The sequence below is a fragment of the Coturnix japonica genome, chromosome 1 (assembly GCF_001577835.2).
Source record: "Coturnix japonica isolate 7356 chromosome 1, Coturnix japonica 2.1, whole genome shotgun sequence".
Lineage (NCBI taxonomy): Eukaryota > Metazoa > Chordata > Aves > Galliformes > Phasianidae > Coturnix > Coturnix japonica.
This window is the reverse complement of record NC_029516.1, coordinates 110,144,615-110,169,828: the sequence shown is the minus strand read 5'-3', so window position 1 is coordinate 110,169,828 and position 25,214 is coordinate 110,144,615. Positions and strand designations below refer to the sequence as shown.

At 39.7% G+C, this 25,214-nt stretch overlaps 1 long non-coding RNA gene across 3 annotated transcripts; it reads left to right on the top strand.

Annotated features, from left to right (window-relative positions):
• Window positions 1-13,156: 13,156 nt before the first annotated feature.
• Window positions 13,157-23,733, top strand: LOC107325615. 3 transcript variants are annotated; one of them, XR_004305509.1, is made up of 4 exons: window positions 13,157-13,214; window positions 19,607-19,768; window positions 21,806-21,962; window positions 23,453-23,733. It is a non-coding gene; the product is annotated as an uncharacterized LOC107325615 (long non-coding RNA). The 3 variants fall into 3 exon arrangements; XR_004305510.1 differs by lacking the exons at window positions 13,157-13,214; window positions 19,607-19,768 and adding an exon at window positions 21,209-21,265; XR_004305508.1 differs by lacking the exons at window positions 13,157-13,214; window positions 19,607-19,768 and adding an exon at window positions 21,215-21,296.
• Window positions 23,734-25,214: the final 1,481 nt, after the last annotated feature.

Sequence of the window (25,214 nt, the reverse complement as noted above, 5' to 3'; positions counted from 1 at the left end):
TAGAAGGCCTGTTTGTGATGCTGATATCCTTTGAATAGTCAAAGTATTTTACCAGTGACATGAATGGCTCTAATGGTCCAAAAGTTAGCCCAACATATTGCAAACATTTTCACCTCAGTTACTGAAAGATTTTGCTCCAGTCATTTTGCATTGTTCTAGCTAGAGAACAAATAACTCCTTCCTACTGGAAATCTTAGATCTTTATGTCTGCTAGAAACCAGGATTTGGGCCTCTGTCATTCAAACACAAGCTACTAAGCCATGTGTGCTGACATCAAAAGAGCTGATAGTTTGGGCCTGAAGACAGAGGAGCTGACGAGCTGACGAGCCCATTCCAAAGGTCTGCAGCCGTGTCTCCTTGCCACGTCCTTGCCAGTGGACATGCTGATCCACTGGTTAGTGCAGTCTCAGCAGACATGAGATAGACTCCAAAACTGGCACCTGGGCAAAGCTGTCTCTTAGAATAGAGTTATTCCAGCTGACAGAAGTACTCTTCTGGCGGCATAATTAGATGTATACCAGGATGGTTGCCAGCACGGCTGTCATGATGAGGAGAAGGAATATGGTTCTTTTTCACTGTTTTCATTGATATTGAGCTGTTGGCAAATTTCACAGCAATGACTTCATTTAGGACAGCAAGATTGTATTTTGCTTGAGAGAGCCACAAAAATTAATGCTTCAGGCATAATATTGGGATTTATGCTGATTAGCTGGTCGAGAAAAAAATTGTAATGAACCTTGTGTACTCCAACAGAGCACATTTTCTGGTCATCCTCTTCTAATAATGTCCTGGCAGAAACCACATTTCTCTAATCCAGTATTCTGCTCTATGCATAACTCCAGTAGTTAACCTTGACGGTCTGAAGAACATGGCTTTAAATTTGATATTGTGTTCATTTCTATCCTTTGCTGTCGAAAAATATTAAATCTTCCCTCAGCCACTTGCTTTGCACGGTGAAAGACAGATGGTTCTGCTGGATCACTCCACAGCAGAACAGATGTTGTAATAGAGAACCCAAGAATACTGCCAAATTAATTAGACTCTTCCACTGATCTGGATAAAAAAGAGCAGTGCATGGGCATTCTAAACGGGTCACCAGTCTAATTTATACCACCCTGCCAGGTCACCTCTTGTGAAATATGAGTGTAATCAGGTGTTCTTCTACAGCATTGTATCAGATGACATTCAAACAGGGTAGGAAGGTGGCAAGGAGACAGCAACTGTTTAATACAACATCCCAAAATCTTTACAGAAATACAATCTTGAACTATTATGGTATAAAAATCCATGAAATACATGCAGCTATATCCATTTTATTTTATTTTATTTTATTTTATTTTATTTTATTTTATTTTATTTTATTTTATTTTATTTTATTTTAGAATGTGAAGTGTCTATTACTTCAGCTTCTTTGTCAGCTAAAATTACCACACACAAATCCACCAAATGCAAAATGCGTACAATATTTGCATCATTTCAGACCCCATTCATAAGGCCCGTTACAACTGCTCAGGTTTTGCATACCTTTCTTCCTCTCTTGGAGCCCAATTTCTTCATTCTCAATATAAGGGGAATAAAAGTATGTGGAACTCAGCCAGTTTTAAAGAAGATTTTGGATGCAGTCAATTAAGTGCAGACAAGTATTGTGGTATACTGCATTTATCTTTGGTCCAACACCAAAGTGAATTCCCTCTGCAAAACCGGTATCTTCAGGAAGATGCTAGTAGAGCTTGAAGAAATAACAGTTCTGAAAATGTAACTAACTATCCAATGAGTTCACAGAGTTCTCTGTCACTCGCTCCTTGCGCTGCTAAAAAGAATCTCTGTAATTAATTTATAAATATATCTATAAAAGAAAAAAAAAGAAAGGAAGACTTCATTGTAGAATTGGATTTGCATATCTTCTTTACCCTGTTCTTTAAATTTCCTTAAATTTTAGATAGCTATTTTGACTACTGCAAGGAAAAAAAAATAGATTGTTCAGTACTATCTCATTGTTCTGTACTAGAGTACAGAAATAATGCTGGCTATTCTATAGAACACTTTTTTTTTTCCCTGATTATATTCTCCTAAAATACTAAAAATCAATAAGTAAAAAGCCCATATCTGACAGTTTTTATATCACAGCATTGCTCCCTTTGTTTAGAAACTGAAATTAATGGGCTACATCTTCAGCTGCTGCAAAGCGGTGCAGCTCCATTAATTTTAATAGAGAGAAGTCGATTTATACAAACTAAAACCTGACACCGTGGCTCTTTGTCAAGTTGCATAAAGGTCTAAGCATGTCTGTAATCATGGCAGCTGGTGCTTTGGTGATTTCAGAAGCTGTGGAGTCAAAGACAAGCCTAGGAAAAGCAGAATCTGGCATTGTAAGAGCTGTCGACATTCACAAACCTTAACAATTGCTATGATGCTGTTGCTTTTTAACTTTTTTGGTTATTCAGTATATATGTCATAGGGGATTCTCTTAGGAAAGTAACGTGGTCTGGTGTTTCTTTAAGGAAGGATGTTAGTTAGCAAAAACTAATTTTTCCCTTGAATGTAACAGAATGGTGCAGAAATGGTTTCCTTGCTCTCCAGGTCTAAACCAGCTTTTGCAGCTAGTGCTTGGAAGAGTGGACTCTGAATGGACTCTGAATCCACAGCTGTTTTGTATTCTTTCAACATACCACTGATCAGTTACGATTTGGAGTCCTGGAGAAGGTCTATTGCCTTTCCAAGAGCAAAAACTCTTGCAATACAAGAAGATGCAGAATAAGCTGCTAAATGGGGCTAGTGATGGAATTATTCTCCTTTCCTCCCCCTGGTAAAAAAAAAACACATACCAGCCATTGGCCAGCCAACTGCTGTACACATATGAGCAATGCTAGTATCTTTTTTGTTGCTTCCTCCTAACAAAAAGGCACTTGCCATGTCTCAAGCCTCAGAGAACATGGGCCTTGAAAATTACCTCCAACATGAAGGAAGAGGGCCAGGCTTGAGCCTTGCAGAGGCATCTCATTTTCTTTTTGAGAAAGTAGGTCTGAACCTACTCTGTGCTGTTCCTCAGGTTAGTCCTCAGCAGCATGAGATCAGCATGTAGTCCAGTGCAGGCTGTGTACAGATGAGATAACAACTTCCCAGCAACTCACTGCGTCTTAACCAGCCACTAACACAACTCTCTGGGCAGCTGAGCAGTCTCCTTTATGATTTTTCTGTGTTAACTCTTCATGAAGAGTCCTCCTATGAATACATCTAGTTCAGCAAAGTTAGAGATACTGTCCTGCTTACCTTCTCACTGTAGAACAGGTGGATTTGGGCATTTGATGCAAATAAACCCAGAAAACACTCTAGGAATTCTTCATAGATATTAAAAGCTCTGAAACTAAACGTCTCTAATAGTAATGGTAAACAATATAGCAGGAAGGTTCATTGGGCTGGTCAGGAAGCCCATGGCATGCTAAGGAGTTATTGCTGTAGCCTGGGCTGCTTTGCCATTTACCGGGCTCAGACACCATCTATTCCTGGAGTTTCCTATCCTGCAAATGGGGTTTTATTTGAGGACACAGAGTTTAAAATCAGCAAAATTGATCGTGATGAGCTGATTGTAAGGAAATCAATGGATTTATTTTAATATGTGTGTGCAGGCAGCAGCTCTATGTCTTAGCTCCTTACTTTGCTATAAAAGAAAAAATGAGCACAGTGCCAGCTGAGGGCAATAACACGTTTCTTCCCTGACTCGGCTTTGGTGTACAAAAACTGTACCTTCAGGGAAGCTGGCAGCTTCTGGAGACTTACTAAAAATGGAAGCCTGCTTTAAATATATATCAGAAGATATCAGCGAGTGAGTGTCTTTCTTCCTCTTGTACTTTCACTTGCGACTTTCACATCCTGGTACTGTAGTTTCGAGTAATGTATCACACCTTCATTTTCATAATGAAAAATCTGCTCTTAAGCACCAGTGACTTGCAGTACTAATCCATTATCAGAATGCCACAGGTCTGATAACGCCCTGGTGTTGCTGCATAATCCATCACTAGGACACATGCACTGTCAAAGTGTTTCTACATAGTTCCTGAATAAGCAGAGAGGATTTCTGCCTTCCAGAAGCAAAGCACTTTTGCATTTTGTAAGAAAATGTGCATTTTGCTGAAATAATACAAATTATATATATATAGAAAAAGGAAAATAATCGGTGAGATGCAGAGTTTGAATTATACAACAATTATACAACTTTATTCATTTATTTATTTTGTGAGGCAATTTCAACTTCATTTGAAAATGAGCTATTCCAAAATCCAGGCATGGCATTAAAGGCAAGCATAAATACTTCAAAAACAGATAATTCAAAGAGTAGAAGAAGATGTCAGAACTTCATATAGTGAGAAATGTGAAAAGGTGCGTTCCCTGTTTCTCTTATTTCACATATTATTATCTTCATCTGAATGCCCGAGAACATAGAAATGTTCAGCCCTGTGTTGTGGGGATTATTAGCCCTATTTTATCCTTTTTCTTTTTCTTTTTCTTTTTTTACTTTCTAGGTCAGAAGAAACTCTGGCAGATGCTTTAAAACACGTGCCCTAAAGACTAACATGCTCTAAATTATCATTCACTCCATATTCATATATAAAAAAAGGAAGAAAAAAATAATAATCAAGCCTTGATTCCCAGCTCAGAATGAAACTCCCTTTCCACCAGACACTGGTGCTGTGACAGTGCCAGGTTAGGAGACCACACAGCTGGCTCTAAGCAAGGTCCCTTCTGGCCAATCTGCTCTGCTAGGAGGAGCTGCTCCCACCATCCCGGCCTGCCTGGGTTTTTCTGTGTTGCACTGAGTTCCTCGCTAGTTTTTACACCCAGCTCATCTGCCTGCTCCCTTAGTTGGTGAGTCAGGCTGTTTTGCATTTTGAGTCTGATTTTGCTTATGCTGGCTTTACACAAATGCAACTCAGTTGACTTCTGTGGCATTACCCCTGAGGCTAATGAGGGACAGAGATAAAGGCATCTTCAAGTTGAATGCAAGATATGGATTCCCAGCCTCCTAATAAGGCAGCTGTGGAAATGTAATAAATTAGGCTGACTACTCGCAAACCATCCCTATAAAAAATGCTGAGGTATCCATAAAAAGTGTGTGGCTCCTTGACTATTTAAGGAGAAAGAAGTACCCATAGATTTGCACTTCTTCCCTGGATAACTTCAATTAAATGGAGTATCCGGATGCTCCACATTCCTACCACTGGTGGGTAATTATGAAGACTGCTTAGCTGAGGCTTCTAGCACATCTGGGTTAAAAGACTCCCAAGTACAGACGCTTCTGTCCGCCTGTAGAGTTTCTGAGCTGGTGGAAACTATGTCTGCATTTCTGCTATGTCCAAATCAGAGAGCACTAATTTGCATGGAAGCTAAAGCTCCCCAAGCCTTCAGCACCGAGGAATAGATCCTAAACTCTGCTATGATAGTAGTTTCCTTGGCATAGAGACTTATTGGTTCCTATGCAAAATGGAAAAAGGAAACAGATCTGTCAGCACAAGCTTGTGTCTGTCAGGAGAATGAAGAAGGGAGCTGAGAGCCCTGATCCTGAGGCTGTCAGGGCACGTGGCAGCAGGTATGGAGGGGTGCCTAAGTAGTCAGATATGATGTTGTGCTTCTGTAATACTTGAACTGATCTAGGTCCCTGGGGCTGGAAGGTTCTTTTTGCTAAACACTGAACTGACATGTCAGAGTCAGTTTCTACCCACAAGAAATCCCTGCTGGAGGTGAACTGAAGACAGATTGCAAGAAGGTAAAGGTTAGGACAGGGGAAAGGAGAGACCTTGTGGCACAGCCTGAACTAGGACTCAAATGATCTGCATTACTATCCCCGTTCTCTGGGGCAAACACTCATCCTTACTCATGAGACTTCTATACAGAGGTCACTTCAGCACAAAGCAGACAGAAACCAGCAGTTTGCCTGATCTTCCTCTAAAACGATTGATAGCATTAGAAATATTCACTGCTTGCATTATAACAGGTATTAGGCTGCCAAAATAATTGTCTGCTGATTTTTAAGCAAAAAAGAAAGACCTTTTACTATTCTGATCTCGTGACAGAGTTACAAACCGAAATTTACTACTCAGAAAGTGCTGGTTTTACATCTTTTATTTTTTTTCTTCTTTTTTTCCTTTTTTTGTTTTTTTTTCCTTTTTTTTCCTTTTTTTCATTTTTTACCTTTAGATCTAATAAAATCTTGCAATAACCAAAAGTGCCTTTTCTCACTCATATGTTCTCTCAAAAAAGGAGAGAAGTCATGTATTCTTCTTGGCCAACATTTACTAATGTGTGTCCACTCACACACCAGAGTAAAGAAACCAGTTCATTACACACCATTCAAGGGAAATGCAAATGCTCTTTGTGGGGTTCTGTTTTTGTTTTGTTGTGGATTTTTATTTTTTTAATAAAGTTCTCCTATAAATATATGTATATATTTCCAGTAGAACTCTGAATATGCTTAATTTCATTTTATCTAACTGAATTTCTTTTATGAATCCATCTATTTTGAATGCTACTGACACTAGTTAAAAGTCAACTATGCCCAGTACAGCAGCTTAGCCACTGGAACAAACAGTGCAGCACAAATTAGTGAGTGAGCAGTTGAAGGCTGCACTGAAGTTTACTTCAGAAATACTTTTTTCCTGTCATCTGTCTTTCACAGTTCATTTTGGTTCTGCTTTGTCAGATCTCATTAGCTGTTATTGTGGAAATCACATTAATTTATGCTGAAATTTAGACACTCGTAGAGCCAGAACTTCCCAGCACCAACCTCATTATGCCCCCAACAATACTATAGAAACTGCTGCAAGCATAACTCAAAACAACAGTTTTCTCTGTGTAAAACTAGATCCAGATAGATTAGATAAGTCAGACTCAGAGGCTTTAGAAGCATAGTGACATTGGGTGAAACCTCTTGTGCAGCAATAAAATACATAAACCCTTTGTCCCTGCAAAAAGCTCTTCTGGACCTATGTGACTTGAGTTAGAGAGTGTTCATAATGAATGTTCTTAATTTGAAGTTGAAATACCTCTGATCATACAACAAAATGTGATCTTCAAAGATGAAAGAGCTCTCTGGTGCTAGATAATAGTTATAGTCTATAAAAATAATGATCACTTGCATCCAGATACAGAAAAGACTACAGGTTTGAAGTGAGTGATTAACTATACCGTCTGTAGAGTTCAAGCAAAAGCCTCCAACAACTTCTGTGATTTCCAACTTGAATTGTCTTTTGAGAAGATGGAGAAAAGTTAGCACAAAGGGTAGACAGAAAGGACCTCTCTGCAAACACTTGGGTTGGTGGGCATGTCAGAGTCAGTGGGAGACAGGCTGAGGAGGGAGCAGGAAACTCAAGTGGCATCTCACAGGGAACTGAGGTTCCAGAATTTGCCTCCTAATTCTCCTGCAAGTGATTGATCTGCCAATAAGAGCATCCAAAGGAGATGGTGAAGACTGTAGCAAACAAGTTGTATGAGGAGTGGCTGAAGCCCCTGGGTTTGCTTAGCATGCAGCTGAGGATCTGAGGAGAGGCCTCGTGGCAGCTGCAGCTCCCCAAATGGAGCACATCATAGGATGTTGGCAGAAATTAGCATAGGCAGGGCCAGATGTATGATTCCAGAAGAGACCTGATGTGCAGCATGCTGAGGGTACAGAGTGCTCAGAGATGTGAGAGATCACCTTCTGGGAATGCTTTGCTGCACTGAGAACAGAACTGAAGGGTATGGGACTGGGCCTAGTATTCTGAGGTCTATGTCAAATAATTGGCTGACATGTCCCTCTCCATCTCACCTCCCAGTGAACTGTCAGCAGTTCATCTTTGACACTGTTGGGTTCATCTTTGACACTGTTGGCTAGAAAGGACAAATGCAGACCAGGGTGAATGGCAAGACAGACTGATTGCTGTGTTCCCACCCGGAAACTGATGTGTGGTGGCTACATTCCACTCACTGTGGGACTCCTGAAGCTCTTAACAAAGCTGTGCCATGGAAACAGTGTGGTGCACTGGAAACTACTTACAATGAAAATGCAAATATTCATACTTCTAATGAAACTATCTTGGTTTTCCTCTCTTTCACTGTTATTACCATAGGAAATCCTCTCCAGACTTGGGAGAACTGTTTGTCACAGAGATGTTTGTGTCCACAGCAGCCTTTTATTGTAGCGCAATTGGAAATATTGTTCTGAAAATTCATCCATTCCTTTTGTTTACTTCTCCTCTGTCATCATAATCCTTTATTTATGAACTTTCTGTTTTCCTCTGATGTGCCCAGCACAGAACTTGCTGTTCTTGAATAGGTGAAAAAGAAAAAAAGAAAAAAAAGGAAGAAAAAAGAAAGACAAAGCTGGAGCCAGATTTGTTACCCACTCTTCTACAACTGTATGTTTTCTCTTGGCATTGCTTTGGTAACCTCCAGGATCCTGTAATCTATTACTCCTTTCTTCTAACCTGATGGAGGCCCCAACCCCACTGCGTGGTCTGCAAGAATGACTTGTGAAGGCATTTTTGCAGTTGCTACACTGGAAGAGTTTACCCTGGGATAAACCAAAGATTTTACAATATTTTTACAGTCTCCAGTCCATTTCCTGTCAGATCAAATATAGTGTGAACCTAATGCTAGCTACCCAGAAAAGTAATGGAAAATGCAGAAGGCCTAAAAAGGAAAAATCCTTCTTGTCCTGAAAACACCCTTGTTTTTTACGCAACAAAGAGAGAAACAGAAAGCCGTAGAGAAGCTGAAGGGATAAGTGATCTCTGAATTTCCATTACCCCTCTCCAGAAAGACAGATGCACTGTAGGTCCTTTTTCTGTCTGTCAGAGGGAACTGTTTTTTAATATTGCTCTTGTATTCCCTTTGATAGCCTGTGGATCCATTCACACTGGATGATTATAACTCTATATACATGCACACATATAGGTAGCAAGTGGTGTTCAACGTGGTATGCAGACAATACTCAAAATCAGATATGCCTGAGGAAGGGCACAAGTGATTTCTTCCCAGGCCCTGGGCTCTGGTGCTGCTGAATAATCTTCCATCCCAGGATGGCTCAGAGCAGTAACTCTGCCAACAGGCTCCTACTTGCTGACAGATCAAAAGCTTAGTGTGAAAACTTTGTTTGCTATCAGCACAAGATGTTTTTGATATTGACTTTCTTCTCACCCAACATCACTTTATTTGGTAGTTGCAGTTCCCCTTCCTTTAGTATAAGCAATTGCAGCAAATGAGTCATGAGTCTCCACATGAATATATTTATCATTCCTGGTCTTGAATAGTTAAAAATAGATGGGCATCTTTTGTATTCCAGAGGCATTAAGCAGGTAGATGATGAATGAATGCAGCTGGGAATTCATCTTACCTAGTTCAAGCAAGATGCATTATTTATGTGTAGTCAGTGAGAAGGATGACTAGTCAAGCCTGAGAGTCCATTAAAAAAAAAAACAAATGCAGATCCATGCGGGCTCAATTGGTTGGCACTGCTTTGTGGCTTTCCAGTCTGTGGTTAAAATGAGTAGCTCTGACTGAGATCAGAACCCGTGATCTTTCTGAGCAGCCTTCGGGACTGGGAGGATGGTAACAATGGGAGGAGAATCCTTGCACAAAACAAAAACTGTAAAGAGTAAGGCATGACTGCCCATGGTTGCCTCAAGCCATTAGATTTAAATGAGTTGTAAATAAAGTTAAACCTAAAGGATTAAAGAAGGTCAAGAACTGTCAATTTAATACTGGCAACAGAGCAGATGTGTTCAGGCGATGTCAGGTTTTGAAGCTGTCTGTGAAGATCAGGAGTCACGGAAAATTCACATCAGTGGCAAAGACTTTTTCTTCTCTATGGCTTTTAGCTGAGATTCATTCTAAACAAGTTAAAGATTACTCGGCATCACTGACAAGTGTCCATTGGCACAGAGATACAGACAGTAATGCATCTTTCAGGCCCTGGTGCAAGAGACAGTGACTGCTTCCCTCCTGGAAGGAAATGGAATCCAGTGAGATGCTGTGTCAGTCCTGACAGCTCTCTGGTATGGACACTATTAACACAGCATGAGATTTCTCTTACTTGACTTCAGTTGCCTACATGTAGGACATCCTTGGCTCAGTTTGGTCACACTTGAGCCACTGTTGGCTGTCCACATGTTTCACTGTGGATACCCACTTGCATGTGGCACCTGTGTGTAGATACCCACATATAAGTGCTGCAGTCCAGGAGTTGTATGTCACCCAAAGTGAGATCCAGCTGCCTCTATCAAAGTGCCTAATTCTAGATGAAATGATTCAGGACATCCTGCCTGGCCTATGGCTGCTGAGGTAGCTTCCAGACTTGCTGAACATCCAACATGAGCACAGGATAGGTTGGGCAGCACCTATGAGGTGGGTACCATGTACAAAGGCTGGACGGGTCCATAAAGGATCAGCTTTTCCAGTTGAAGAGCAGTTATCACAAGTTACAGAACTGGGGCACATTTTTGGGGAATTACAAGTAAGCATGGCAAGCCCAAATAAATGGCCAAAGAAGACATGTCAGGGAGGTTTTAGGTTTTTCTGAACCCTTGATATACTATGGCCAGAGTTTGATTTCACTGTAGGTTAATTCCCATGTTAAATTTTTGAGGAGGGAGTTTATTTAGAGCTCAGGTCTGGCAGATGGATGCATATTATCATCAGTCTGCTTTAATTCATTATGTTCAGCTTAGCAGAGGAAAAAAAAAATCCCTTTCTGGTTTGTTCGAAGACCTGGAATGTTTTAATAATATGATGGATCTCTATATATTCTTCTGTCAACAGTTAATAGTTTTCCCTCTCCTCCCCTCTTCAAAAAATTACAAATCTTAGATAGATGTCTGGACTGGGAGTCATTCTGTCATTACAGCTGGCCTGCATAGGAAACATAATTAGATTCACTTTACATTCCCTTGAGAAGGTAAAAAATTCAGAATATCATTAAACTGAATTAATCTGTTTGGTATTAACAGCATTAGATTTAGTTTTAGCTGACACAGGATGTTATGTCTCATCAGATAGGCTGTCTCAGATCAGCCACCTGTTGTGGTCAGTAAATGACAGACGGTGCAATCCATAGTAGCCGGGATGCTGTGATTAGGACAACATTCGGGGATGAGGGACATACTTTCCACAGTGTATCAGTGATGGTGGTAAAGCAGACAAAAATGCTGTACCTCATGCCATCTTACTGCTGCAGAACTTCCACACTTCTAGCCATAAATAACACCAAAGTTACTACACTAGTCCCCTTTACTCAGGCAGTTAGATGAAGAAAAAGGCATTAACACAACTGTATCACTGGCAGCAAATAACAAGAGATTTTTAACACAGAAGCAGGAATGCAGCTCCCGAGTGACTTTCTGTACATCTGCATGTTGGCAACTGGATGGAGTCCAGCATCAAGCTAGTCAAGGACTGGAGACATGATGGGTGTGAGAAGAGGCTGAGAGAAATAGGTTTGAGTAGCCTGAAGAAGAATGGTCTGGGAGGAGAACTAGTTGCAGTTTTCTGCCACTGGAAGGGCAATGATGGCTCTGCACAGTCAAAGGGAAACTATTGGAGAGTTATATCGAGAGAAAGCCCTGCTCAGGTATAAGAGAAGGCTTTACAGTGGCTTAGCACTGCAACAACCTACAAAGGAGGATGTGTAATCTCTATTCCTGGACTAAGCAGCCCAGTATATCTTTGAAGCTGGCCCTGCATAAAGTAGGCAGTTGGACTCGTTCAGCTTGAGAGGTTCCTTCCAAGATTAATCTTTCTGTAATTTAATTGTTTATTTATTCACACCCAGACTTATATTCATTTAAACTGTTGTACATATTCTGAATGATTTCACAGAGAGTTTGATGATTTACTGCATAATGAGGTCTTAAATGCCTGCCTACCTATATAACCACCCATATCCTCCTTGTCATTTTGGCTACTCCTAGAGCTATACCAGTTTGAAATCAATCTCTGCTATTTCTGTTAAGTTGCAAAAAAAGATATGGCCATCTGCAGAGCTGACTTGACTCAGCTTCTTGTTTGTCATAACCTATTGGCATCAGCAGTATCCAGCTCTGTTCCATATTAATCAGCTCAGTTGAGCAGTGACAGCAGACAGCCTCTCTGTTACTCATCTCATAACAACTTGGTCATCAGCATGCACAGATGCAAATCACAAAAGTGTCGCTGAAAAGGGCTCAATCAGCTAGTCTGTAAAGGATTGGAAAGGAGCAGGCATCGTGAGATTTGGCATTTACCTTCAGTGGAACACTGTTGACCACAGTGCTCAAGTGGTAAAATACTTAGGGAAGACTGACCCTTCGGCCTCGTTTGCTAGCTAAGATAGATTTTGGTATCACATTGCTTGTGAATGGTTACCTAGAAACTATTTATCTACTTATTGTTTTGAGAGAGAGAGCAGGCTCAGGTGACAATTCAACACTTGCTTTGTGTGTGTTAACAATGAAATTTCAAGGTGATTGTCTGCTAGCAGATGCTAACAATTAAAAATCTAGAGTCAGGTCTGTTCATGAAATAGAGAAAATGCCTGTGGATACTTCAGAGGCACAGAGGCAACTGCATGGATCCAGTAAAAGGCTTGCCCAGTAGGAATAACAACACAACTCAAATGTGTGTTCTCCCACTTGAGAACATGAAGTGAAGTAGTCTTGGGAGTCATACAGTGATTTTCCATTTTTTTTTAATTTATTTATTTTTTTTCCCCTGGATAAAACTGTTAAGTATACTTCAGAGTCTTATCACAAGAAGTGCCTTGGAAAGCAAGTTTTGAGCCAAAAACAAAGAGGGGTTCAGACACCATCAAATCTGGTTTAACGCTCTGGTAAGCAATCCAGCCAACTTGCTCCCCAGAACACTTTGGCCCCAACTGCTCGGTCACATTCTGTCTCATGCCGAAACATCTGTTCTCTCAAAGGTGTGCCCAAAATCAAGGTACACAGAATCCCAATCCTGACACCATCCCTTCAGCCAGTAATTTACCTCCTATATTCTACTCCTTCCTTCTGTGATGCAGCCACTGGTGCCTTACAAAAACATGCTGTGTTGAACAAAAACATGCAGGTTGCCATGAATACTATGGTCCCCAACCCAGAGCACGTCATTCTCTGTGAGGTGACACTCTATGGTGAGACGTCACAGTGGCTGTCTCATACACCCTTGTGGCAGCAGTGGGAGTGGTGGCCCAGCCACTTGTGGGACCCACAGTAAGAGTTTTCTTTTTTTCCCCTCCTTAAAAAAATCTAGATACTAACTCAAAGGAAATTAAGTCCACAGCAGTGTATCTATTAAGGCTAAAGGTACAAAAAGGCTCTTCATTTTGAAGCAAAGTCTGATAAACAAAGCATAATCTGACTTTCTTCTGTCATGCAGAGTTCTACTGATCAAACACAAGATGTTTGATCCTCTCTGATTGCTCATTGAATTTAGTAAAATAAAGAAATGAGGATCGGATGAGGAAGTGTTGAGGCAGGAATTGGCAACACTTATGTTTAGGACCTCATTTTCATCAGAATAAGAACTGCTTAAATATGTGCATTTCTATTGTTAGAAACAAAAAAACAGTAATACAGAAAACTAATTCCAATAAGCTAATTTACTTCCAGGGAATAAAGGAATTACTGAATTTCTAATGCAGAGACATTACTAATTTTTCAAGAATCATTCCTAGATAACAATTTTGTTTTGTAGCTGTCCTGTAGTCTTCTCACTAGCCCTCATCTCTAGACATACAAGCCTAACTAACACCTGCAGTGTTTGTCTCTCATCAGCCCTTTGGATGTTCTATTATGATCTTTTGTTCAACATGTTTAAGATCAGTCTCTGTCTTCCTCCTCCATAACTCCTTTTCTCAGGTAGCATATGGATGGATGATAGTTCTATTACTTGCTAACTTCTCCAAGCCACTTTCTCACTTGAGGCTCTCACTCCCAGTTTTATTTCAAAAACATAGGCTCTGCTTGCAGAATCTCTCTTGATCTGTCTCCAGCTCTTCTTTCTCAGCACCTACAGTAATGTTCCTTTTGCTCTTGCACTACCGGTCTTGCTGTGACTGTATACACATGGAAATGCTGTTGCAAGAAATAATTTTTCCCATGCTTGGTGCTGTTGCCCACCATTTGTGCTTTCCAGGTTGCAGAGCCCCAGGGTGAGGCTGGGGCATCATGCTGCTGCCTACAAAGTTTGAGAATTGTCTGGAGCTGAAATGCAGCTCCTGAAAAAGGGCCATACCCAAAGGTACGGAGTGGCATTTTAAACCACAGTTTCAAGGTTATTTTTGGTCTACCTCACTTTTCAATGAGAGTTCAGAAACTTCTTTATTTCAGTTATTATGCTTTCAAATGATACTTCTTACTTACATGACATTCCATACTTGGGATGCTCTCTCTGCACCAAGTTGCACCATAGTCTCCTTAAAATTCCTCCTTAATTGCCTCTTGAACTTGATGAATACAGAAGTGTTTGATGGATTTTGGGTTACCAACATGCCAGCATTACTGCATGATATGCTGACTGATATTGATTTATTTTATCTTAGTATTCTCCAGATTATCAGCATTTCTGTATTATCACTTGTCCTGCATTACCAAGTGATTGGGCTGGATCTCAGTATTTTTCTATCTTTTTTTTTTATAGCATTTATCACTGTAGAGGCTTCTTCTGTGATAAGTGATCTTAAACATCTAGGGTATATAAATAAATAATGCTTTGCTGCAAATTCTAGCAAAACAGTTCTTCAAATGAAAGCTTGAAATGCAGGCAAGTCATCTTCAGGGATCTGTCATCTTTCCCATTTCAAACAGGTAATGTTCAGATGTGGATTATATGTCTGTGATTCCTCAAAATGACACAACTGTGCAGTTTTATGTACCTCTTACTCCTACTTTTCTTTCAGTCTGATAATCATAGCGCAGTAGCCAAAAACACTGATAGCACTCGGGAAGAAGAGCTGAGACTGAGTCAAGTGTCAAGTAAATATACTGAAAGGAATTCTAATGTCTGCAAGTCACTGAAAATGTCATAATTGAGTGCTCTGAAGATGAGATTTCACTTACAGAGATTCAAACCAAAAACACCATGAAAAAATACAGATAAGAAAGGATGAATTTAGCAAAGGTGTCACCAAAAAGAAGATTATATCAGCTGCCCTTCTGGAACTTAATTAGAAAAGCTACATTTCCAAATGTCTTGTGCCAAGGAGTGCTTTGGTGCCATTTGGAAGCTAGAGACTGGGGCGGAGTAATGGGGCAAAATGGATTTAAAAGTATCTGTGTTCAATCAAAGTTCCATTTTGCAAAATCTCAAGTACTTGGATTCCTTATTTAGCCATCTTGGGGAGTGAGAAGCATGGGCAAATTGGAAAACATTGTCTGATTCCTACTTAAAAACGTAACCCTTTGCTAGACAATCCCCAATGGACACCAAACTTAAGGCACTTTGGTAAAATTCTCCTTGTTTCTTTATGACCTAAAAATGTGACTGGGGAGACAATGTTACAGAGGATTACTGTGAGGATTATTTTGCATTGCTATTCTGAGATCTGGTCACAGAAAGATATACCTGAGAACTGCCAGAAGATCTTCAGTTCACCATCTGCGCTGACCAGGTCTGCATGAGTTTTCTGTGGGGAAAGTTAGTCTGGAAGTCCAATGTTGATATTCCTGGTACACAAGTCCATTGTTGGCTGCATTAACCCACAGTATTACTTCACTGATAATTCTACCTTGATGTTAATTTAGTCACTTCACTTTAAAATTCCTTGTGGTGTAAAATCCAGATGCATGCTGTAGCAGAGCAGTGCAATAATAAGAGATCTTTAAAGGTAATTACATACTCTACTATATTCTGGAATTACTGTCTTGGGCCTTCCCAATCATTCTATAGTCTTCATACACAGTATTTATTATAGCATTTGGTTTAAAATAAGACACTAATAGGTTACATAGGTTTGATTAAGGAGCTGATGTGGGTTTTAGGGGAAAGTCAGGTTTGAAGATCTGGAGGATTATTAATATTTAAAGTCTTCAGATACACTCTTGCTGGTTCATGAAAATGTAAGTGAAACACATCATCTCACTCACATTTCCTTGGTAGGAATTCATCCGTGAATAAAGGCTAGCTAGAAATTGAGAAAAGCCTGAAATGATCCCTCTTGTTTTAGATTAGGGCCATGTAGACAGATCTCCAAAAGTAAGCAACTGGGGAAATCCCTGGTAAAATGTAAATCTCCTTGCGAATGGCTGCCCTGGGTTCCCAGGCAGGTCAAGCTCCCTGGCACCATCAGGCCCTGTGTGTTCTGGCCATGGGGCAAGGGTCATTAGCACTGCTAGGGTAGAGATGACACCTGGGAGAGGTGAGCTGCTGCCAGGTGTGGATAGGTATTTGGTAGGACAGGGGTTTTCATGAGGTCTGCTCTGAACATCACTTGAGAGCTTGTAACACTGAGTTAACTTTCCTGGCTATTAGTATTAAAAGGCTTTTTACACTATCTTTATTAAAATACTTGTTTCTTGCTACTGAACATCAAATACCTGCTGCAGGCTCTTTCTCCTGCCTTTATAAGAAGGAAAAGCCCTGGGCTTTCCAAGGCGAGCTTTTTTTAACTGGCCGCTGCCCTAATCCCTCATTTTTCTTCTCCAGCAGCCTCAGATTCCAGGCAGAGCTGAGGCACAGATCAGCCATTGTGTTTGTCCACAGGTGCCAGGAAATCATTACAGTATTTCTGACTGCCTCAGCTCCTCACCCTTGCTGTGCCTGGGGAAGAAAATATGGCAGACAAAGTGATGAATGTGTGCATGGCTTTGAACTGGAAAGCCAAAGGTATCCTTGCATTTGCTGCTGCTCTAATTTATCACCTTCTCCTTGCACAGCAGCAGATACACTTCTAAACATTCACAGCTGGGCTACAGATGCACCTGGTATGGAAGGCATAACATTTATTCAAACAAACCCCAGCTTCTACCCCCTCTTCACTACAAACATGCTCATCAGTGAGCTCTGGTAGTCTTGGGCCTGAAGCACTGACCAGATAGATACCCCAGCAGAAACTGAATCATGTCCAATGACATCTGGATATATCTTATTTGTATCTGCTTATTAACTTGTTTGTTGTTTGTTCTTGGCTCAGCTGAATTTCCTTTCTCTGGAGAAACATCCAATTCACAGAAATGACATCTTGCTTGAAGGAAGATGATGCTAAACAAAAATCACAGCTGCTGCGGGAAGTGCCAATGAGCTATTTCTGAGCAGTTTTAGACCAGTGGGAATCTGTGATTATCAAAGAAGTTGAGAGAACCTCTTGAACACCTCTTGGAAGTGTTTAAGGACAGGTTGGATGAGGCCCTGGGAAACATGATCTAGTGGACTGTGTCCTTGCCCCTGGTAGAGAAACTAGGTTACCTTTGAAGTTTCCTTTGAACACAGAGTATTCCATGATTCTATGAATTTAGCTCCTACTGGGAGCTGTAAAAACTTCACCAGGGATACAAAATTGCCGTGAAAAGATCTATGTATTTTCTAACTTCCGCATACAAAGTTGCTGTGCATGCATTTAACCACTGCTTATTTCTGTGTGTATATTGTGAGCTTTGAGAAAATGTCCAGCAATTGGAGGAAAAACCTTTCAAAGGAGGTTAAATGAAATCAAGTAACCGTGCTTTGGATCTGGACATGAAGCACGAGGAAGAGTCCCCACAGCTGTAGTGGTTCGTGGGACAAGTATGAAGTTCATGGGTTTGAGTCTAATTTTCATTACATCCTTTTGAGATGAGCTGGTGTCTTTGCAAAGGTTATTTTAAAACAAGTTTCTTCTGTATTGGGTTTTTATTTTTATTTTTTAATAATTTTGAATGGGTATTTCTAATGTAAGGCTCCTAGAAATCTGTGCCAGATTTGTATGTGGTTTTATCTTTCATATAATCTCCATACGGTTGTCATACTACTATTGTTGTAGGCACTGCTGACTAACTTGCTTGAAGAGACATTTTCACTCTACAATGCTGAACAGTTGACTGTAGGCATTATGTTCTGTACAGGATAACAGGATCATTCCTGTTCTATAAAGTATATATAAATCATTTATTGGCTGGGAGTTAAACAATGTGAAATAAAGCAGAGTATTGGATATTTTTGTACTTATTTCCAGCATTCATGTCAGCAATTTCCATTCACTTCTCTCCATTTATTTATCTATTTTTAAAAACATCCCAAGATTAGTCTCTAGGTACTGTACTGCGTTACCCTGAGAAATCCCACATGAATGGACTGCTAGGTTATTTAGCTATATAATTTTTAATCTTTTCAGGCTAAGGATAAAAAGGAATTGATCTTTTAAGAAATGTATTTAATCATTCCTATAGCATATGTCTAAAGACAAATTCCTGCACAGAGCAGATGGTTCATCTCTGTTTAAATTCAGGCTTCCTCTTTATCAGGTTGATTAATTTAACCCCTAGAGCTGCCTTTTTCTCTCCGATGGTTACAGAGACCTTACTAACCAAGGTGACAAACTTAGGGTGAAGGAGTCTGGACGTTGATCCTTCATTTCTGATGATTTTGCCTTCCCTTACCTATGCATAAGGATAGCAGAGATCAATTGGGCAAGCTGGAGCAGTCCTAGGTGCTTGTCTGAGAGAGCAGGGAGGCTGTGCAGGAGAGGATGCAAGGTTAAGACAGTGCAATATGGAGAAGACCCCAGAAAGAAGTGCTTGAAGGGTAGAGCTGGGTGAAGTGCCTGCCATTGGGTGCCAAATGTCATAACTGCAACTCCATTTGTGCACGGTGAACATGGCTAAATGTGCATATTTATGTTGGACTTACCCAATACTGATCCTGGAAAAGGGGGTAAAATAAACAGTACATTCAAATGGAAAGTCTTTCTCATGGACCAGACTTTTATTCAATTTCATTTCCCTTTATCATGTTTATAATAGTAGGAAAAATTATGGTTGGTATAAGGTGCCCTAGGAACCTGGCAAGTTAATGAATGCAGAGAATAGGATTTTATATATTTGGGTGTTTTTAATTTTAAATTAAGTGCTGCTAGGTTCACCTGCACATAATTAGGAAATCTTTAGCTTCAAGATTTTGCATTTTACTTTGATAAATCATGGATAGTAGTTTTGAGATAGAACAGTAACCTTTCATTGTAGTAATGGGCTCAAGGTGAGGCTGAGCAAGAAAGTGGAAGATTTATATAACATAAGCTGCAGAGCTCATACAGACCAAGCCTCTAAAGGTTTAACAGTGGCAGAAATAACTTTGCAAACCCAGGAGGGATGTCTGCAGATGAGTAGTACATCAATACTGTGTACCAGATAGTGCACTGGGTAATTTGAAAGTCACAACTGCTCTCTAAAATTCTGTGCATTCACAAGCTACACCTCATTAATATTTATAGTAGAGTCTGATAAGACCTGCAAATATTTAAGGTTTAATTAGGAGACATTCTAATTAAGGAAATGTGTTTTTAAGAGCTATTTTGAGTTCAGCTGGGATAGACTGGACAGAAGTTGATGTTTCTAATTATCCAGGCTGGAAAAGCACAGTGATTCATGGAGAGTTTCAGGAGCATAGTATAAATCTAGCTGATTTCTTACAGACGCAACAGTAGAGGAATGTCATGCTCAACTGTCATCTGAAACCTTCTCTGTGATTAGAATTTGCATTTTGTCATGGCATCAATGTCCCAGTATCCACTGTGCCTGAGAAACAGGAATCTGAAATTGTCTATTGCATGGCAGCAGCTAATCAAGTTTTGAAGGTATGTTTTACAAGGCAAAGTCTATCCAAAGTGCAATTTCTAAGACCAACCTCAAATTCACTGGTTCTAAGAACTGTTAAGAGACACTGGTGATTGGCAAGCCTATAATAAGTTAATAGCAATTACTTCTATGTGGCAGTCCTCCTAGTGTCTTAGATTACCAACACTGCCCTTTACCTGGCAAGAAATAACAGCGCCTGTAGGAACAGGGCTTGTAGAGCTGTCTGAGAAGAGAATGGCTTTGGACTTTGATGTTAGAGAAATTCGAAATAAAGACTCACCATGTTAACTGTATCTTTCATCTCTAGCTCTGGTCATTGTAGAACATGGATTTCTCCTTTGCCTCTAGTTCTCCTCAAATACCCAGGCCTAGAATTCAGACTCATAAAAATAGAGAAGTAGTGGACTCCAATTTCATTCTCTGCTCTTTGGTTAAAGCAATAGAATTTAGGACATAAATATCTTCCAAGAATCTTGTCTGGATCTTCTCAGATGTATTGAATGTGTTAGAAAGCACATTAGAAAAGAAGAACCTTATTCCTTCTAGTTAATTCCCTTGGTAACTAAGTAGGCAGAACTACATTTACTAGATTCAATAAGAAAAATTATCCTACCCACTTTCATCACTTTAAGTTGCAATAGAGAGCTTATAAGGAGTGTTAATATCTGCAATTTTACAGAGGCTAAACCAGAAGCAATTACAGACCTTGTATGATACCTACTAAATGCAAATCAGTGTATTATTGTTCCATTATTTCCTAGAGCTCCTATTTGAAACCTGGTAGAATATCCAATGAGCTGAATGAGTTGATCATAAGAATATAAATCTTATAGACTTCTGTCTTGCACAAAGTTTTCTGTTGAGAAACAAAGATTAGATGCATGTCATGAAATAAAATGCCGCCACAGGTAGGAGTAACTCTTTCATTGAAGCTCATCACACAGTAAGAACTGGTGGAGATCATTATTGAATTTTTATTTATTTATTTTTTTTTTTAAGGTAAAGGCAGCATTAGAGGGTATGTAAATGGACATTAAGTGTGTGATCCACATCCATGAGTGACTGTGATGTAATAATAATTTGTAGTTTAACAGATGAGCGTGCCTCTAAAACATAGGGTGAAATAACTGAAGTGCTTGCTTGAAAATTTCCAAAGCACTTGCTTTATAAAAGTCAAATACAAGACCAGTATCCCAAATTGTACTTAGAGTAAGAATACAGAAATATGTCATTGTTAAGGGGTACTGCCTTGTTAAAACGAGGATGGCCCCATTAGTATTATCAACCAGACAATGGCCACCATGCAGATGGTTATGGCAGAAGTGGTGTGTCATGCCATGCTGATGTTTTTTATGTTGCTGCAATGAAGGATTCTTGTTTCATTAACTGCAACCCACACTTTGTATTTAAAGGCAAGGAAATGAAGCTTCCAACAACACACCAATCTTTCACCAGAAAAACACAGGACAAGACATTTTCTCCCTTTCAGAAAAGTGGTAGGGACTCTCCTTCACAGTGAGCAGTGAGGTGAGAGGTTTTATTTGCAAATCCTTTCTGAGCCCCGTGATGTACTTATGGTATAGAAGAAGAGGTCTTACCAGTCATCTGTGAGGCATACCTTACAAATCAAATCCCACCATAAACTTTGACATTGTACTGCATATGTTATCCGAAGCAGATAGCCACGAGTGATTATCTCATCTCTGTGCCTCCTGCTTGTAAGCTGCCTTCAGGAAAAGGTGTTCTAGTAGAGATCTGCACAAATGATTGGAAGCTATAAAGAAGACATACAGTTACTTGTTTTTCCATAGATGGTTGCAGTAAAAATTAGTTATTGGCAGGTGTGCCATATGTATATGCACTAAGAAACAATAGGTTTTCTGCATTCTGTAGCTTTGCATTTCCTGGGTCTGAAGCCAGAGAGCCATAATTTCCTCATTTGGCTGAGTTAATGTAGATTATGCAGGTAACAAATGCTGCTTTCTAGTGGAGACTTGACTCTTAACTTTGGTGTTTTGTTGCTTTTCCTTCATCAGGTGTAGGTTTCTTGGGCATAGACAAAACTTTTTGGAGAATGAAAAAATACACTGGAAAGAAGGAACACTCTTACTGGAGAGTGAGTGCTTACATCTTATCAGTGGTACAGGTTTAGAGGGAACATGGCACAGAGAAGGAACTTGGAATCAGTATAAGGTAATCCCTTGGAAGACTGAGGCTATTTTAGAGGTCATGCCAATATATTCACCTTATGTGAGGTGCAAGGCTGTTCATTAACCACTCTATTATTACAGAAATGGCAGTGGTGATAAATTCTATTAATGCCTATCTACTTCCTAGATTTATGTGATTTAAACTTTCATTCATCCACCAGACTCACAGGTGCCTCAAAGGTACATATATATTAAGCAGCCCTACAGAGTTTACATGTTTAATGCATGAAACTGCACATGTCCAATCTCTCCTCTTTTATTATCAAGGCGTAAAGTAATGATAGTAGAAGTACCCATCTAGGAAAGGTGAGATCTCAGGTCCAAACCTGCCTAAACTAAATATTTAATAAGAAAGGGTCATATTTATTAATAATATCTTAATAGTACAGCTTTAAAGGATAGAGGGACTTTAAAACAGGTTTCTCATGTAAGTCTGTAAGCATCCAGGCTTCAGGGCCTGCACTTTCCTTCTCTATAGAACAGTTAACTATTTTCATAGCACTGATTTCTCATTACCATTGAAAGTTTTGGACTAGCCCACCTGGGATGCCTGGCCTCTTGGAATGTAGCTATACTGACAACATAAACACAGTCAGTGAGTGGGCTCACTGTATATGGGTCAGCATACTCCTGGTTTTGGCCACGGTTAACCAGCACAGACCTCAGTAATAATACCTTGGAACAGTTTAGGTGTTAACACCCTTCAAAGTCACCTTCCGTAGTCAGCTTGGAAGTGGTATCTCATCTTTGGAATTATTAGAGAGTGTGGCTATGACATCAGGAGTTGTGCCATACCATGTTGGGCATGTTTTCAAGGGTTAAGTCACCCCTGCATTTTCTTATAGATAAGGGATAGGTTCTGATCCTGCTGCTTTCAGACGTCTCTCTCAATCCCTCATGCCTTGACTTCAAGTCATGACATATTCTTTTCCTTCAGCAGTGTGTTGTGAATAGGATCTGCATAGTGTGCAGATTCCTGCTGAGTTACAAGGACATGAGTTCCCCTAGCTGGACTCGAAGCCCTGGGAGATATATCCCTCCCTGCGACATTTCCTATTTCAGTCAGTTTTGTTTACTGCAAGGTAAGACTGATCATATGAGACACACCCATGCTTTGTCTGTGAAATCTGGACACCCAGGCTGAAAGCTCCTGGAAGTATGGAGACAGGCAGTGTTGGGTGGTTCCATGATGAGAATGGTCATGTGCTCTAGAATCCCAGGCATAAGGTATTACTGTGAACACACTGTATCAACACAGAAGCATGAAACATGGAACTTCTTCTTGTTTTCCTTGGTAAGAAACACATGAATATTGAAACACATGAATATTCCACATGCTGTGGAATAGTCTAGTCTGTGCTTGGTGTACAATGCAAATGTTTCTTTCTACTTCACCTACTGCATAATACAGTACAGGCTGCTATAAATTATTCTGCATAGTCATGACATTGAAGAACTTTGTCATTTTTGTAGACCAGAGAGAGTCACTGCAGTTCAGACAGAACAGTTCTGGCCTACTAGCTCAGCAGAGAAGAAAACAGTCAACAGGCAGAAGAGAAAAACGTTTTCAAAAACTGAGCCAAGGAAGTAGTCTCACAGATAAACACTGAAATCTTGACTGATGTTTAAAGCTGGAAGTTCACTGGTACAATGCTGAGGTGACTGAGTGGAGTCTTCGACATCTCATTATCTCGACATAATGTTTCATTGCTCTGATGCATATTCTATAATTAAAATGTTAAGATAACTCTTCATTATGTGAGATGCTACTGGTATATTTAAACACCATAGAGTCACAAAACCTGCTCATAAAATAATCTAAACATATGTCAAGCACTCTCAAAATCTGTACAGAATGATCTGATGGTAGCTGGTGTCATTGCATATTCAAGTTTTGGACACATAATGCCATAAAGCAGACTGACTGTGTGTCATCAAGAGGAGAGGCTGACTTTAAGTAACACTACAGGAGAAGAGAAACATAAGTGAACCAAATGAGTCATTTTTAGAAAAGAAAACCGAACATTTCCTGGTATACTCAACTCTGTCTTAAGAACCTTGTAATGAAATAGTCTCCTTTTTACAATGGTAAATTAGGATTTATAGTTGATAATTATAATTTATGATCCATAACGTCAAATAGTAAATAAATGAGAATGTTTCTGGATTCTTAATCTTTTTAGCCATTAGATTTGGGAGTTTCTGTAATGCATAATATTGATTGATGTTGTTTGTCTATGTGATGATTAAATCCTGAAATCAATTTGGAGTTACCGTGTTGCAAATTGGTTTTGTAAATAGAACAAAGAAGGATTTCAGAATGACTTTCTTCTATTTTCTGTTGTGCTTGTCTAATAATCAGAATAAAGAGGATTTTAGAAGATGAGGCTACTTGAAAGTGGATCATTGGTAAGTTACTACACTACATACACTTTTAATAGATAACAAATGAATTGATACTATGTTTTGTTTGGGCTATGGGGAAAAGATTCCTTTTCATCATAGTTTCTACATGTAACAGAAAGACAGACTTGATTTCAATGGCAGAAATCACACTGCTTCTAACCTGAGGAATTTTTTTAAATATTTGTGAAGATTTGGAATAAAAAAATAGTGATAATTGAAATTTAAAATGAAATGGTCAGCAGTAATGACATTACACAATCAGAGAGTAGTGGTTTTCCAGGTGAAAGTGCATTAAGAACTACATACTGGTTGTAATTATATAGATCCTTTTCCTAATGCAGGGCTCCCACTATCCTAACTTCATTACACGATGCTGTGCTTAATGAGTGTTGCTATTGCATACACAGACCATCACTTTGATGCTGAGCCTCATGGAACTGGCTTGAAAGCTTGTCTCTGTGTGGCCTGAATGATCTTAAAAGGAAAGGAGGGTCTATGTCATGGTATGCTTTGAAGGAGGCCATCTGTCAATACAAACTTTGAGGCACGAGTTGTTGCAATCTGGGAGTGCAGTGGAGGGTGATAAACATGTGTTTGCATTTCAGATGACAATTTTACTTAAAAGAAACACCTATAAATAGTTTATGGAGGGTTAATTAATTGTACTGGCATGTTACAGACATAAATAGGTATATACAAGCACCCCACCAGAAGGCAGTGGGTGGGGATGAGCTATTGTTTCAGACAGCTTGTTCACCTGGTGGACTTACTGCAGCTGGCTACAGCAATTTATTAAAATGTCTATTAATAATAGAGATAGATGTAAGCT